General features: G+C 38.6%; 1 long non-coding RNA gene across 1 annotated transcript; it reads left to right on the forward strand.

Annotated features, from left to right (window-relative positions):
• Window positions 1-11,666: 11,666 nt before the first annotated feature.
• LOC130466795 (uncharacterized) lies at window positions 11,667-13,605 on the forward strand. The gene is made up of 3 exons (XR_008926945.1): window positions 11,667-11,830; window positions 12,171-12,230; window positions 13,322-13,605. It is a non-coding gene; the product is annotated as an uncharacterized lncRNA (long non-coding RNA).
• The last annotated feature ends 1,470 nt before the right edge of the window (window positions 13,606-15,075 follow it).

Below are 15,075 nucleotides of genomic sequence, written 5' to 3' on the forward strand. Positions count from 1 at the left end.
GCCTGGCGTGGCTGTTTGTGTGGCGCGCTTGGCTTGCTGGGCGATGGCCTGGCTTCGTGCTGGGCCCTCGTCCGGCAGGCCTCGTCCGATTCTTATTCGTACGATACGCTTCCGATTAAATTTCCGATTCCGGAATTCATTTCCGATAGGAACAATATTTCACATTTCCGATTCCGGAATTAATTTCCGTTTCGAACAAATATTTAATATTTCCGTTTCCGGAATTATTTTCCGATTCCGGTAATATTTCCGATTCTGACAATATTTCCGTTTCCGGCAATATTTCCGATTCTGGTAATATTTCCATTTCCGATAATATTTTCCGATACGTACCATGTTTCCGTTTCCGGCAATATCTACGACTTGGATAATATTTATATTTCCGATACGATCCATATTTCCGTTTCCGGTAATATCATCGTTTCCGGAGTATTCATTTCTTTCCTGTGACGATCTCAGCTCCCACTGAAACCAAGATCCGTCGATTCCGAATATCCATAGATAGAGTATTTAATGCCATTAAATACTTGATCCGTTTACGTACTATTTGTGTGACCCTACGGGTTCAGTCAAGAGTAAGCTGTGGATTAATATCATTAATTCCACTTGAACTGAAGCGGCCTCTAGCTAGGCATTCAGCTCACTTGATCTCACTGAATTATTAACTTGTTAATTAATACTGAACCGCATTTATTAGACTTATCATAGAATGCATACTTGGACCAAGGGCATTATTTCCTTCAGTCTCCCACTTGTCCTTAGGGACAAGTGTGCATTTCCTAATTCCTTTGTCGCCCGATGCTTGCTCTTGAACATAAGGTAAGAGTTGTCATCCTTATTATGTCCAGAGGTGTTCCTCGGTTTCAGAGTTCAACTGATCAAATAAACAGATAATCATAGCCTATGATTCATCCGAACACGGCCATGCATTTCACAGTTTCTAGCTCTACGAGTGGCCTTGTACAACTTTTAAACATCTCATCCCGATTTATGGGAGGACAATCCCAATCTTGCGATCTTGAGATTAGACTTCGTTTGATAGGTGATTACCTGAGCGTTGCCTTTATAGCCTCCTTTTACGGTGCGACGGTTGGTCAACGTCAAAGCAACCAGTTCTCAAACAAGTAATCTCAAATCACTCAGGTATTGAGGATTTAGTGTCTAATAATTTAATGAAATTTACTTATGACAGATTTTCATCTCTTACAGTAAAGTTTCATAGGTCTTGTCCGATACTAGTCTTCCCAAAGTAAGTATCTATGCAAATGATTATGACATTTCCATGTCCACATAGTTCAAGAAACAGAACTACTAGTCATCTTGCATTCTAATCGTCTAACGTTTTCTATGCGTCCAATTTTATAGAAAACTCCGACTAGGGACCATTTTCAACCTTTGACATTCAAGTTCACTTGATAGACATTTCTTAGTCACAGGACTGGTCCTGACAGTCTATCTTGAATATATCGTCAAATTGAAGGGACTCATCATTTAATAAACCACAAATTAAATGGAAAAATGAATTCTTTTCATTTATTGTGAATGATTAACCAATAATGTTTTACAAAGATTTAAACTCTAAAACTTTAAAACATTAAACAGAGACATCAAAGCCATTCTCCAATATGCTTGATTCCCATAGCTGCAGTGTGCGAGTTGTGCTTCGCCTGCGGCAGAGGTTTAGTTAATGGATCTGATATGTTGTCATCAGTTCCAATTTTGCTTATCTCGACTTCTTTTCTTTCAACGAACTCTCGTAGAAGGTGAAATCTACGAAGTACATGCTTGACTCTCTGGTGGTGTCTAGGCTCTTTTGCCTGTGCAATAGCTCCGTTATTGTCACAATACAGGGCTATTGGTCCTTTAATGGAGGGGACTACACCAAGTTCACCTATGAACTTCCTTAGCCATATAGCTTCCTTTGCTGCTTCATGTGCAGCAATGTACTCCGCTTCAGTTGTAGAATCCGCAATGGTGCTTTGCTTAGCACTTTTCCAGCTTACTGCTCCTCCGTTGAGGCAGAAGACAAACCCAGACTGTGATCTGAAATCATCTTTGTCGGTTTGGAAACTTGCGTCCGTATAGCCTTTAACAATTAATTCATCATCTCCACCATAGACCAGGAAGTCATCTTTGTGCCTTTTCAGGTACTTCAGAATGTTCTTGGCAGCAGTCCAATGCGCCTCTCCTGGGTCTGACTGGTATCTGCTCGTAGCACTGAGTGCGTACGCAACATCCGGGCGTGTACATATCATAGCATACATTATTGAACCAATTAATGATGCATATGGAATCCCATTCATTCGTCTACGCTCATCAAGTGTTTTTGGGCACTGAGTCTTGCTTAGAGTCATTCCATGAGACATGGGTAGGTAGCCTCGCTTGGAGTCCGCCATCTTGAACCTATCAAGCACCTTATTGATATAAGTGCTTTGACTAAGTCCAATCATCTTTTTAGATCTATCTCTGTAAATCTTGATGCCCAATATGTACTGTGCTTCTCCTAGATCCTTCATCGAAAAACATTTCCCAAGCCAAATCTTGACAGAGTTCAACATAGGAATGTCATTTCCGATAAGCAATATGTCGTCGACATATAATACTAGGAAAGCAATTTTGCTCCCACTGACCTTCTTGTATACACAAGATTCGTCTGCGTTCTTGATGAAACCAAAGTCACTGACTGCTTTATCAAAACGTATATTCCAGCTCCTGGATGCCTGCTTCAATCCGTAGATTGATTTCTTTAGCTTGCATACCTTTTTAGCATTCTTTGGATCCTCAAAACCTTCAGGCTGTGTCATAAACACAGGTTTTGTTAAAACGCCGTTTAAGAAAGCAGTTTTGACATCCATCTGCCATATTTCGTAATCGTAATATGCAGCGATTGCTAACATTATTCGTATAGACTTTAGCATTGCAACTGGTGAAAAGGTTTCATCGTAATCCACACCGTGGACTTGCCTGTAACCTTTTGCAACCAATCTAGCTTTGAAAACTTCAAGTTTCCCATCCTTGTCCTTTTTCAGTTTGAAAACCCATTTGCTTCCAATGGCTTGATAGCCATCTGGCAAATCGACCAAATCCCATACTTGGTTTTCAGACATGGAGTCTAATTCAGATTGCATGGCTTCTTGCCATTGCTTGGAGCTAGGGCTCGTCATAGCTTGTTTGTAAGTCGCAGGTTCATCACTTTCAAGTAATAGAACGTCATAGCTCTCGTTCGTCAAAATACCTAAGTACCTTTCCGGTTGAGATCTATATCTTTGCGATCTACGCGGGGTAACATTTCTAGATTGACCATGATTCTCACCAGTTTCTTCTAAAGATCTCTGAGTTTCATCCTGAATGTCATCTTGAGCATTCTCTAGAGTTTGTTGTTCGACTCGAATTTCTTCGAGGTCTATTTTTCTCCCACTTGTCATTTTGGAAATATGATCTTTCTCCAAAAAGACACCATCTCGAGCAACAAACACTTTGTTCTTAGATGTATTGTAGAAGTAATACCCCTTTGTTTCCTTTGGATAGCCCACAAGGATACATTTGTCAGATTTTGGATGAAGTTTGTCTGAAATTAATCGTTTGACGTATACTTCACATCCCCAAATCTTAAGAAAAGACACATTTGGAGGCTTTCCAAACCATAATTCGTATGGAGTCTTTTCGACAGCTTTAGACGGAGCTCTATTTATAGTGAGTGCAGCTGTATTTAGTGCATGTCCCCAAAATTCTAATGGAAGTTCGGCCTGACCCATCATTGACCTGACCATGTCTAGCAAGGTTCTGTTCCTCCGTTCCGACACACCGTTCCATTGTGGTGTTCCAGGAGGAGTCAACTCTGATAGAATTCCACATTCTTTCAGATGGTCATCAAATTCATAGCTCAGATATTCACCGCCTCTATCAGACCGCAGTGTCTTAATCTTTTTGCCTAATTGATTCTCTACTTCACTCTGAAATTCCTTGAATTTGTCAAAGGATTCAGACTTATGCTTCATTAGGTAGACATAACCATACCTACTGAAGTCATCAGTGAAAGTGATAAAGTAGCTGAAACCACCTCTAGCATTTGTACTCATTGGTCAACATACATCTGTATGGATTAAACCCAATAGTTCATTTGCTCTTTCTCCAACTTTAGAGAAAGGTTGCTTTGTCATTTTGCCAAGTAAACATGATTCGCATTTACCATAATCCTCTAAGTCAAATGGTTCTAGAATTCCTTCCTTTTGAAGTCTTTCTAAGCGTTTCAAGTTTATATGGCCTAATCGACAATGCCACAGATAGGTGAGATCTGAATCATTCTTTTTGGCCTTTTTGGTATTTATGTTATATACTTGTTTGTCGTGATCTAATAAATAAAGTCCATTGACTAATCTAGCAGATCCATAAAACATCTCTTTAAAATAAAACGAACAACTAATGTCTTTTATTAAAAAGGAAAATCCCTTAGCATCTAAGCAAGAAACTGAAATGATGTTTTTAGTAAGACTTGGAACATGGAAACATTCTTCCAGTTCCAAAACTAGCCCTGAGGGCAACGACAAATAGTAAGTTCCTACAGCTAATGCAGCAATCCGTGCTCCATTTCCCACTCGTAGGTCGACTTCACCCTTGCTTAACTTTCTACTTCTTCTTAGTCCCTGTGGATTGGAACATAAGTGTGAGCCACAACCTGTATCTAATACCCAAGAAGTTGAATTAGCAAGTATACAGTCTATAACGAAAATACCTGAAGATGGAACGACTGTTCCGTTCTTCTGATCTTCCTTTAGCTTCAAGCAATCGCTCTTCCAATGCCCCTTCTTCTTGCAGTAGAAGCATTCGGATTCAGAAGTGGGTTGACTGACCTTCCTCTTTGCAGATTTGGCGCCAGTTTGCTTAGTTGGGCTGGCCTTGTTGCCACCTTTCTTAGCATTCCTCTTCTTTCCAGATTTCTTGAACTTGCCCCCACGCACCATAAGCACATCCTGCTTATCACTTTTGAGCGTCTTTTCAGCGGTCTTCAGCATACCGTGAAGCTCAGTGAGCGTTTTGTCCAGACTATTCATACTGTAGTTCAGTTTGAACTGATCATACCCGCTATGAAGAGAATGGAGGATGGTGTCTATAGCCATTTCCTGAGAAAATTGCTGATCCAGCCGACTCATATTCTCAATGAGTCCAATCATTTTGAGAACATGTGGACTTACGGGCTCGCCTTTCTTAAGTTTGGTCTCAAGAATTTGCCTATGAGTCTCGAATCTTTCGACTCGAGCCAGATCTTGGAACATGTTCTTCAACTCACTGATGATTGTGAAAGCATCTGAGTTGATGAACGTTTTCTGCAGATCCGCACTCATGGTGGCGAGCATTAGACATTTCACATCCTTGTTGGCATCAATCCAACGATTTAGGGCTGCCTGAGTGACCCCGTCGCCAGCAGCTTCGGGCATCGCCTCATCTAGGACATACTCCTTTTCTTCCTGCATAAGAACTATTTGCAAGTTCCTTTGCCAGTCAAGGAAGTTTTTCCCGTTCAACTTCTCCTTTTCGAGAATTGATCGAATGTTGAATGAATTGTTGTTTGCCATATCAAAAACTACAATTGAAAAGAATAAACAAATAAATAACCATTCACAGTTTCTCTTAATAAACTTAAATTCTAGCATACATGCATAATTCAATGTTTATTAAGCATTTTATTCAAATTATGTGTTCCGGCAGGTGTGAATAAAATGATTCCAAGATCCTAAAATCATTGAAGAACTAAGCACGGTTTGTCGACTTAATCCTAGAACATCTTAGGTAAGCAAAAGCCTTTTGCTAATAGTCTAGAAACTATTCTTGGTTGATAGGTACGTCTAAGAACTTATTAGGTAAACCTATCGATTTTGCCACGACATAAAATGACTCCTTACTTATATCGTTGAGTTTCACCAAAACTAACATGTACTCACAATTATTTGTGTACCTTGCCCCTTTAGGACCAATAAGTAACACCTCGCTGAGCGAAAACTATTACTAGATTGATGTAAAGGATATCCAAGCAAGTGTATATTTTGGCATGGCACCTTTTAACTCAATTTTTAAGTTTGGAACTTAAGGCTCTTACTATGTTGGTTAGATTTTAAGTGAACTAAAATCCTTAATCATGCAACATAATCAAGCTTTTGATCTCATGCATTTTAAGACATATTTAAAAGCAATAAATAACTTAAAACATGCATAAGATATTTGTGATCTAGTATGGCCCGACTTCATCTTGAAGCTTTAACTTCAAAGTCCGTCTTGAAAATCTCCGTGGGAGGCACCATTTTCTTCAAATAGGATAAGCTATAACTAATTACAACTATTTGATGGTACGCAGACCATATTTGAATTGAAAAATAACTTTGGTACTTTAGACCAATTACATTCAAATTAATGGTACGCAGACCATATTTTCTATCCTATTTGGGCCATACTAGTCACTTCATAACCTGCAAAACAGTACATATACAATATATACCATTCACCCATTCATTATCATGAATGGCCCACTTAGCTGGTTAGTAAAACACATTATGCATCACGTAAATATTTACAGCAATTAATCAAGGGCACCAATAATCTACCAATTATTCAGTCCTTATTAATTCTAATCAAGTTGTTTTAACCTTAAGGATTTGTAGACCTAATCAAGAGTTTATGACTAAAATACGCTCCCACTTAAACCAATAAATTCATATGCTTTACTAATTTTAAACATAAAAATGTATTTCTAGTCTAACCGGAAACATACAAATTTAATTAAAATTTAAAGCTCATATAAATTTATAATTGAATCCAAAAAGTTTAATTTAATTTCAGTCGTATTTAAATTAATTCATGATTTTAATTTTAGTAAAATAATTAGAATAAATAACATTTATTATAATTACAATATTCAAAATTAAAATCCAAGAAAATAATTTAAATTATTAATTTTAAAATTAATTAAAATTACGTGAACTGAAATTTTTCAAATTAAACATTCAAAACGATCTAATCGTAACGCAAACACCCTACGCATTGCACGCCCATGGGCCGCACGCACACAGCCATCGCTGGCCATGTGCGCGCAGCCCATGCGCTCGTCGCATAGCTGCTGCATCTCCATCGCAAGCCATCGCACGCTGTGGTGCTTGCTGCGCGCGCGCCAGCGCTCGTCGCACGCGAGCCATCGCTTGCAGTGCGCGCGAGCCATCGCTCGCTGGGCGCGCGACATCGCTCGCTGTGCGCGCGACATCGCTCGCTGTGCGCGCGAGCCATCGCTCGCTGGGCGCGCGACATCGCTCGCTGTGCGCGCGAGCCATCGCTCGCTGTGCGCGCGAGCAACGCTGGGCGCAGCGCTCGTGGCACGCGAGCTTGCGCTCGCTGCGCGCGAGGCTGCGCGCTCATGCGCGAGGCAGTGCGCGTTGTGGCGCAGCTCGCTTGCTGCCCACACGCGACTGCCTTGGCTCGCCCTTCGCCCATGCCCATTCGTCCATTGCTCGTGGCCCACGACACAAGGCAGGGCTGCTGCCTTGTGCTCGTGCACTACGCCCTTGCTTATTGCATTCATGCCGCACGGGCGACGAGCTCCCTTGCTCGTCGTCGCATGCCCGCATTATACAACACCCCTTAAGGGTAACAAGAAGCGTCCATTGCTTTGTGCGTGCAAGTTGTATGAACGAATCGCATAAAAATTTTAAAATTTATAAAATTTATAAAATTAATGACAAATTAATAAATATTATTAATTTCATAATTTTAGGGCGAAAAATCGAAAATTTATTATCCAATTGATTTCCGATTGTTATGGATTCAAGTCTAGGTCATAAAATTTTAAAATTTATCATAAATTTACAATTTTTATGGTGGTTTTTAATCATAGGTTTCTAATTAAATTACAATTAATTATGAAAATCAAATTAATTCTAAATTATTCTAATTTTCAACAAATTAATCATAATTACAAATTAGATTGCATAATGAACAAGACTAGGCATTCAAACTTGTTAAACATATGCAGTAGGTCAATCAAAAATTTAAGATTTATCAACAAGAATCGCAAATATTTAATTTAACATCTTAAATTTACGAAATTTTGCATTCGAAAAACTAAAACCTTCGAAAAGTCATAGTTAGGCTTCGAATTTGAGAATTCTGGGTTCGGCAGAAAAATATTATTTTTGTCAAAATTTTAGAATGCCTTTTACATGCGGAATTGACACAAAAATCACTCGATTTGGATGATTAACGAAGAAACTGCCGAAAAACTGTGTACGTATAATTAAATAAACGCAATTTGCAATTAATTAACAATTACGAAAATTAATCACCCCTTTTAATTCTTGCAAATTTGTAATATTTAACCATGTTTATGCAATTTAGATTATGAAAATAATAAGGGGCTCGTGATACCACTGTTGGGTTATGATACATATGATATTACATAAATCATGCGGAAACAACCATTAACCCAGGAATACATATTATTTACACATAATCATATAGCATAATTTAGATGCATACTCTTTGTTGCGTGCCCTCCCTAGCTGCGCCCGAACCGAACAAGAACAAGTCTTTAGGACTCCAAGTGTCGTCCCTCCGTAGATAGTCCACAGCACGTCCGGATCCGCCTTAAGATTGACCAACTAGAATCGCCCTTAAGGTACTAGAATTTTCGGCACTTTTGAGCAAGATGTGTGGCTGAATTTTTCTCTCAAAAACTCACTTTGAATACTTTGAAACTCGTTATAAATTGTGAACCCAGGCCACATATTTATAGGGTTATGGAAAGGGAATTGGAATCCTATTCAGATACAAATTAATTAAACCTAGAATCCTACAAGAACTCTAATTTAATTATTTTATCAAATAGAATTAGGAATTTAATCATTAACCGAACTCTGCACGTTTTAGGAAACGTGCACGAACACAAACACTTACGCACACACACACGGCAGCCTCGATGGGCCGCCCATGCGTGCGTGCGAGCAGCAGCCCACGCAGCGAGGCCTGCGCGAGCCACAGGCCCACGCAAGCACCCGCGCGCGCTGCGCGCGCTGTGCGCGCTGCCACGGCCTGGCCTTGCGCTGGGCCTGGCGTGGCTGTTTGTGTGGCGCGCTTGGCTTGCTGGGCGATGGCCTGGCTTCGTGCTGGGCCCTCGTCCGGCAGGCCTCGTCCGATGCTTATTCGTACGATACGCTTCCGATTAAATTTCCGATTCCGGAATTCATTTACGATACGAACAATATTTAACATTTCCGATTCCGGAATTAAATTCCGTTTCGAACAAATATTTAATATTTCCGTTTCCGGAATTATTTTCCGATTCCGGTAATATTTCCGATTCTGACAATATTTCCGTTTCCGGCAATATTTCCGATTCTGGTAATATTTCTATTTCCGATAATATTTTCCGATACGTACCATGTTTCCGTTTCCGGCAATATCTACGACTTGGATAATATTTATATTTCCGATACGATCCATATTTCCGTTTCCGGTAATATCATCGTTTCCGGAGTATTCATTTCTTGCCTGTGACGATCTCAGCTCCCACTGAAACCAAGATCCGTCGATTCCGAATATCCATAGATAGAGTATTTAATGCCATTAAATACTTGATCCGTTTACGTACTATTTGTGTGACCCTACGGGTTCAGTCAAGAGTAAGCTGTGGATTAATATCATTAATTCCACTTGAACTGAAGCGGCCTCTAGCTAGGCATTCGGCTCACTTGATCTCACTGAATTATTAACTTGTTAATTAATACTGAACCGCATTTATTAGACTTATCATAGAATGCATACTTGGACCAAGGGCATTATTTCCTTCAAAGGTGTATAGTTCTGAGGGAGTTAAATGGTTAAGGTTACTGAAGATTTGGCATTTTGGGCAAGTTTTTACAAAGTGATGACAATCGGTTACCATAGTGGTCCAATAGTACCCCGAGCAGGATATTTTTCGGGATAGCATTTTTCCGTTCATATGGGGTCCGCACACGCCGTTATGGTATTCTTCCATCAGTCTTTGGGCTTGGTTTTGATGGACACAAAGTAACTTGATTTTATTCGGCGTGTATTTGTACAGTTCTCCCAGAATTATGCTATATTGTGAAGCGAGGAGGCGTAGGGCCTTTTGTGCTCGCGGGGAAGTGTTTGTGTTAGGTTATGATACATATGACAATTCATAAATCATGCGGAAGAACCATTTAGCCAGGAATACATATTATTTACACATAACCATATAGCATAGTTTAGATGCATACTCTTTGTTGCGTGCCTTCCCTAGCTGCGCCCGAACCGAACAAGAACAAGTCTTTAGGACTCCAAGTGTCGTCCCTCCGTAGATAGTCCACAGCACGTCCAGATCCGCCTTAAGATTGACCAACTAGAATCGCCCTTAAGGTACTAATAATTTCGGCACTATTAGGCAAGGTATGTGACTGAATTTTTCTCTCAAAAACTCACTTTGAATACTTGAATAATCTATGTAAATATGTGACCCTAGGCACCTATTTATAGAGTTATGGAAAAGGTTTTGGAATCCTATTAGGATACTAATTTATTTAATTATAATCCTACTAGGACTCTAATTAAATAATCATTATCTAATAGTTTTAGGATTTAATCATATTTCGAATCCCGATTGCTTTAGGATTCCCGCACAAGCATTGCATGAGCACCGTACACCCGCGCAAGCCTTGCGGCCCACGCTAGGCGCACAGCGCTCGGCCCAGTGTTGTGCTCTCGCGTGCGCGCCCCAGGCCTTGGCTGGCCCTGGCCTTGCGCTGGGCCTGTTCGAGGCTTGGCATGCGATGGTGCGTGTTGGCTTGCTAGGCGATGGCCTGGCTTCATTTCCGATACGAACAATATTTAATATTTCCGATTCCGGAATCAATTTCCGTTTCGAACAAATATTTAATATTTCCGTTTCCGGAATTATTTTCCGATTCCGATAATATTTCCGATTCTGACAATATTTCCGTTTCCGGCAATATTTTCGATTCCGGCAATATTTCCATTTCCGATAATATTTTCCGATACGTACCATGTTTCCGTTTTTGGTAACATCTACGACTTGGATAATATTTATATTTCCGATACGATCCATATTTCCGTTTCCGGCAATATCATCGTTTCCGGAGTATTCTTTTCTTGCCTGTGACGATCTCAGCTCCCACTGAAACCAAGATCCGTCGATTCCGAATATCCATAGATGGAGTATTTAATGCCATTAAATACTTGATCCGTTTACGTACTATTTGTGTGACCCTACGGGTTCAGTCAAGAGTAAGCTGTGGATTAATATCATTAATTCCACTTGAACTGAAGCGGCCTCTAGCTAGGCATTCAGCTCACTTGATCTCACTAAATTATTAACTTATTAATTAATACTGAACCGCATTTATTAGACTTAACATCGAATGCATACTTGGACCAAGGGCATTATTTCCTTCAGTCTCCCACTTCTCCTTAGGGACAAGTGTGCATGTAATATCCCGAATTTTCGGGTATTTTCTAATAAATTATTTTGATAAATTAAGATAATTTTACAATTAAAATAAAGTTTTTAATGAGTTTTAACTAATAGTCACTACAAGTATATTTTCAGATTTATTTTATAAATTTTCTGAAATTAGTCTCCTAGTTCAACCTAATACCCTAAGTATATTTTCAGAATTAATTTATATATTTTCTGAAATTAGTCTCCTAGTTAAACCTAATACCCTAAGTATATATAACCCAAACCTCACAAAAAAAATCTCTCGTTACATTAACTGATAGTAAACCCCTCCTCTCAATAATCTCCGCCGTTGTCACAGTACCCTTCCTCTCGGTAAGTAATAGATGTTTATCATTTCCAAGCTTTTCACTTTTGAAATCTATCTTCGATTTAGTGTTTTCTCGTCACTGCTAATTGACAATTATGGCTGACAATTGGGAGTGGGGATTGTTTAACTCATTAACTAACATTGTTTTGGGTTTTTCTATTGTACGTTCTTTAGGAATAGGTTCATACAGCAATGGTGTGCTTTGATTAAAATAAAATAAAATAATGAAAGTTGATTTATTAGACTAATTCTTGTTTATATTCTCTAACTATTACTACGCATAGATTAAGTTAGGTTGGGCAAATATTATGACTAACTTAGGTTATTTATTTTGTGTAATCGTAGACGGAGACTACTTAGGAACCACGCGAGGAGACTACTAGTTTGAGTACGTGCGTGTTCAAGGTAATCTCTAATGTCTATCATCTTTAGGTCCCGTTGGAAAATATTTTGGATATATTTATGTGTTATTATGTGTTAGGAAAATATAGTGTTATGTATATAGACTATGTTATTTGAGTATATAGTCACATCTAATAGTAGTAGTGTTTTGAGAATACGATGTGCGCCTATAATTATTTATGAAATAATTAGTTTGAATATGTTTATAATGTGGAGTACGCAAGTGTTGGATGTTGGTCGCCGTGATTATAAACGTCGTAGTATATGATAGGACGATAGATGTGTGAGTAATGTGATAATATTAAAGCATGTCTTCTCTTAATACAAGCCTTGATTTTACTATTAGTACAGTAGTACTACTAAGATTATTTTGCGAAAATAAGTATTCGATTTATATTTTATGATTTGATAACTTAGGTGTGATCTTGATTATTGGTAAAAGAATGGTAATGCATTGTTGGATTGTGTCAGGTATATGATGTTATGAGTTTTGATGACCTTGATGAATAACAACTCGTATAACTTAATGTAAATGGAGGATCTATAATTATTTGCTTATATATGTTTACTCATATATTGTTTCGAACCTAATCAAAATACTAATAACGTAAAGTGTAATCTCAGAGGGAAAAGCCCGTAAGGGTTAGGAACAGGTTGCCCTTCTAGATGTTGTTCTATCGGTGCACTTTAGTGGAGACCCGGTAGGCTTCTAGTAGGTTTCTATTATTCTGCAATAAACTTTCTGCTTAGTCTTCCTCCTAATTCTATTGGTGCGCGGTCGCGGAGACCCATAGTCAATTAGTGAGGGGTGTGCACACTAGGGACATTCTGTACTCATCTTACTTTGGCCATTCTCAAGGGTTACGCGCGACCCTTAGCGTTCTTTTTCCCTCACTTAATTAATATTGATCTTTATGTGATAAGTTTAATAATGGAGTTATTAAATTGGTACTGGTTGTTTATTTGTCTATTTTATGTACTCAAAATGTTTTCAAACTAAAATTATTTATTTTACGGGATGGAGTTGGAATTACTCAGTTTATCTGATTTTTGGGAGTTCGTCTCTCTTGTCTCTTTTCTATTTATTTTTGCAGGTTGGTAAAGGTACTTGGCTACGAGTGAGGAGACGCTTAGAATAACCACCTAGTCAAGAGACAATTTCTATTTCAGTTTAAGTTTAAGTTGGTTTTTGTTATTCATTTTATGGGAATTGGTTGTAGTTTTTATGGGGCACCTTTTAGACCACTTAGTTAATTTTGACTTTAATGATTGTAAATGGTTTTGTTGCTTTGCATTTATTTTCTATGGAGAATAAATGTAGCAGTGACACTCCCAAGGTTTGGACGATTGTTTTATGATATAAAAACAGGGTTTTTGATTATATAAAAGGTCCAAATTTTGGGGTGTTACAGTGCATTTCCTAATTCCTTTGTCGCTCGATGCTTGCTCTTGAACATAAGGTAAGAGTTGTCATCCTTATTATGTCTAGAGGTGTTTCTCGGTTTCAGAGTTCAACTGATCAAATAAACAGATAATCATAGCCTATGATTCATCCGAGCACGGCCATGCATTTCACAGTTTCTAGCTCTCCGAGTGGCCTTGTACAACTTTTAAGCATCTCATCCCGATTTATGGGAGGACAATCCCAATCTTGCGATCTTGAGATTAGACTTCGTTTGATAGGTGATTACCTGAGCGTTGCCTTTATAGCCTCCTTTTACGGTGCGACGGTTGGTCAACGTCAAAGCAACCAGTTCTCAAACAAGTAATCTCAAATCACTCAGGTATTGAGGATTTAGTGTCTAATAATTTTAATGAAATTTACTTATGACAGATTTTCATCTCTTACAGTAAAGTTTCATAGGTCTTGTCCGATACTAGTCTTCCCAAAGTAAGTATCTATGCAAATGATTATGACATTGCCATGTCCACATAGTTCAAGAAACAGAACTACTAGTCATCTTGCATTCTAATCGTCTAACGTTTTCTATGCGTCCAATTTTATAGAAAACTCCGACTAGGGACCTTTTTCAACCTTTGACATTCAAGTTCACTTGATAGACATTTCTTAGTCACAGGACTGGTCCTGACAGTCTATCTTGAATATATTGTCAAATTGAAGGGACTCATCATTTAATAAACCACAAATTAAATGGAATATGAAAATACATTTCATATATGATAAATGTTCAACCCCAATGTTTTACAACCATGGGCCTCTAACCCATCTTTAAAACATTTCATGGAATTCAAAGCTATGCTTGATTTCCAGTGCTACAACGTGAGTGTTGCTTCTCACTTGTTGCATAGGTTTAGTTATCATGCTTTGCCAATCTTAATATCCTTTTCATCGAATGTTCTTCGAGATATGATGATAAGATCTTTTCGAGTTTGTTTATTATGTGATCTAGTCTTTCTTACTTCGATGGTGGTTTTACTCATTTTGCAATGAAGAACCATCAAGTTAGCAGACGTTTTTCTTGCTTCAAGAGTGGTTCTACGCATTTTTCAATGAAGAACCATCAAGCCAGCAGATAGGTGATCTACCCAAGTTCAGTGAAGAACTTTAAACAACCCTGTTTTATTGCTTCTTAGGCAATAATTACTTTTACTTCAACTGTATAGGTTGCTAGTGATGCTTTGTTTGGAATTACCTATCCAAGCAGTTTATAGATATGTGGAAGACTCTCCAACTATATCTTAGAACATAGAAATTATTATTCTAATTTACCACGCAACAACTCATGGTCTCCAACCCATGTTGCCATTTTCAAAACACGATGCTCTATAGCTCGTCCTTATCAATGGTTAACTCCAAAGGGTCTTGCTTGATCCTTTGCCAGTGTTT

This window comes from Spinacia oleracea, chromosome 2 (genome assembly GCF_020520425.1).
Source record: "Spinacia oleracea cultivar Varoflay chromosome 2, BTI_SOV_V1, whole genome shotgun sequence".
Taxonomy (NCBI): domain Eukaryota; kingdom Viridiplantae; phylum Streptophyta; class Magnoliopsida; order Caryophyllales; family Amaranthaceae; genus Spinacia; species Spinacia oleracea.